The following is a 3052-nucleotide window of genomic DNA, read 5'->3' on the forward strand; positions in this document are numbered from 1 at the left end:
AGTACCCTGTTTTTAGGAATTTTAATTATAATTTTCTTGATTTCTAGGTTTAAAAAAGTCCTGTTTTAAGGAATTTCAATTATAATTTTGTTGATTTCTAACCCGGGAGGATTCAAACCCGCGTCTACTGAAGTAAACCTCAGCCCGGATAGTATAGACTATTACAGCGCCATGCTCGATCAGTCTAACCGGAACCGACACAGATAAGAATGGTGGGGGAAGTTAATTTCATAAAAAGTACCCTGTTTTTAGGAATTTCAATTATAATTTTCTTGATTTCTAGGTTTAAAAAAGTCCTGTTTTAAGGAATTTCAATTATAATTTTGTTGATTTCTAACCCGGGAGGATTCAAACCCGCGTCTACTGAAGTAAACCTCAGCCCGGATAGTATAGACTATTACAGCGCCATGCTCGATCAGTCTAACCGGAACCGACACAGATAAGAATGGTGGGGGAAGTTAATTTCATAAAAAGTACCCTGTTTTTAGGAATTTCAATTATAATTTTCTTGATTTCTAGGTTTAAAAAAGTCCTGTTTTTAGGAATTTCAATTATAATTTTCTTGATTTTTAGATTTAGAAAACTCCTGTTTTTAGGAATTTCAATTATAATTTTGTTGATTTCTAACCCGGGAGGATTCAAACCCGCGTCTACTGAAGTAAACCTCAGCCCGGATAGTATAGACTATTACAGCGCCATGCTCGATCAATCTAACCGGAACCGACACAGATAAGAATGGTGGGGGAAGTTAATTTCATAAAAAGTACCCTGTTTTTAGGAATTTCAATTATAAGTTTCTTGATTTTTAGATTTAGAAAACTCCTGTTTTTAGGAATTTCAATTATAATTTTGTTGATTTCTAACCCGGGAGGATTCAAACCCGCGTCTACTGAAGTAAACCTCAGCCCGGATAGTATAGACTATTACAGCGCCATGCTCGATCAGTCTAACCGGAACCGACACAGATAAGAATGGTGGGGGAAGTTAATTTCATAAAAAGTACCCTGTTTTTAGGAATTTCAATTATAATTTTCTTGATTTTTAGATTTAGAAAACTCCTGTTTTTAGGAATTTCAATTATAATTTTCTTGATTTTTAGATTTAGAAAACTCCTGTTTTTAGGAATTTCAATTATAATTTTGTTGATTTCTAACCCGGGAGGATTCAAACCCGCGTCTACTGAAGTAAACCTCAGCCCGGATAGTATAGACTATTACAGCGCCATGCTCGATCAGTCTAACCGGAACCGACACAGATAAGAATGGTGGGGGAAGTTAATTTCATAAAAAGTACCCTGTTTTTAGGAATTTCAATTATAATTTTCTTGATTTCTAGGTTTAAAAAAGTCCTGTTTTTAGGAATTTCAATTATAATTTTCTTGATTTTTAGATTTAGAAAACTCCTGTTTTTAGGAATTTCAATTATAATTTTGTTGATTTCTAACCCGGGAGGATTCAAACCCGCGTCTACTGAAGTAAACCTCAGCCCGGATAGTATAGACTATTACAGCGCCATGCTCGATCAGTCTAACCGGAACCGACACAGATAAGAATGGTGGGGGAAGTTAATTTCCTAAAAAGTACCCTGTTTTTAGGAATTTCAATTATAATTTTCTTGATTTTTAGATTTAGAAAACTCCTGTTTTTAGGAATTTCAATTATAATTTTGTTGATTTCTAACCCGGGAGGATTCAAACCCGCGTCTACTGAAGTAAACCTCAGCCCGGATAGTATAGACTATTACAGCGCCATGCTCGATCAGTCTAACCGGAACCGACACAGATAAGAATGGTGGGGGAAGTTAATTTCATAAAAAGTACCCTGTTTTTAGGAATTTTAATTATAATTTTCTTGATTTCTAGGTTTAAAAAAGTCCTGTTTTAAGGAATTTCAATTATAATTTTGTTGATTTCTAACCCGGGAGGATTCAAACCCGCGTCTACTGAAGTAAACCTCAGCCCGGATAGTATAGACTATTACAGCGCCATGCTCGATCAGTCTAACCGGAACCGACACAGATAAGAATGGTGGGGGAAGTTAATTTCCTAAAAAGTACCCTGTTTTTAGGAATTTCAATTATAATTTTCTTGATTTTTAGATTTAGAAAACTCCTGTTTTTAGGAATTTCAATTATAATTTTGTTGATTTCTAACCCGGGAGGATTCAAACCCGCGTCTACTGAAGTAAACCTCAGCCCGGATAGTATAGACTATTACAGCGCCATGCTCGATCAGTCTAACCGGAACCGACACAGATAAGAATGGTGGGGGAAGTTAATTTCCTAAAAAGTACCCTGTTTTTAGGAATTTCAATTATAATTTTCTTGATTTTTAGATTTAGAAAACTCCTGTTTTTAGGAATTTCAATTATAATTTTGTTGATTTCTAACCCGGGAGGATTCAAACCCGCGTCTACTGAAGTAAACCTCAGCCCGGATAGTATAGACTATTACAGCGCCATGCTCGATCAGTCTAACCGGAACCGACACAGATAAGAATGGTGGGGGAAGTTAATTTCATAAAAAGTACCCTGTTTTTAGGAATTTCAATTATAATTTTCTTGATTTCTAGGTTTAAAAAAGTCCTGTTTTTAGGAATTTCAATTATAATTTTCTTGATTTTTAGATTTAGAAAACTCCTGTTTTTAGGAATTTCAATTATAATTTTGTTGATTTCTAACCCGGGAGGATTCAAACCCGCGTCTACTGAAGTAAACCTCAGCCCGGATAGTATAGACTATTACAGCGCCATGCTCGATCAGTCTAACCGGAACCGACACAGATAAGAATGGTGGGGGAAGTTAATTTCCTAAAAAGTACCCTGTTTTTAGGAATTTCAATTATAATTTTCTTGATTTTTAGATTTAGAAAACTCCTGTTTTTAGGAATTTCAATTATAATTTTGTTGATTTCTAACCCGGGAGGATTCAAACCCGCGTCTACTGAAGTAAACCTCAGCCCGGATAGTATAGACTATTACAGCGCCATGCTCGATCAGTCTAACCGGAACCGACACAGATAAGAATGGTGGGGGAAGTTAATTTCCTAAAAGTAC

This window comes from Caenorhabditis remanei, chromosome I, assembly GCF_010183535.1.
Source record: "Caenorhabditis remanei strain PX506 chromosome I, whole genome shotgun sequence".
In the NCBI taxonomy this organism is placed as follows: domain Eukaryota; kingdom Metazoa; phylum Nematoda; class Chromadorea; order Rhabditida; family Rhabditidae; genus Caenorhabditis; species Caenorhabditis remanei.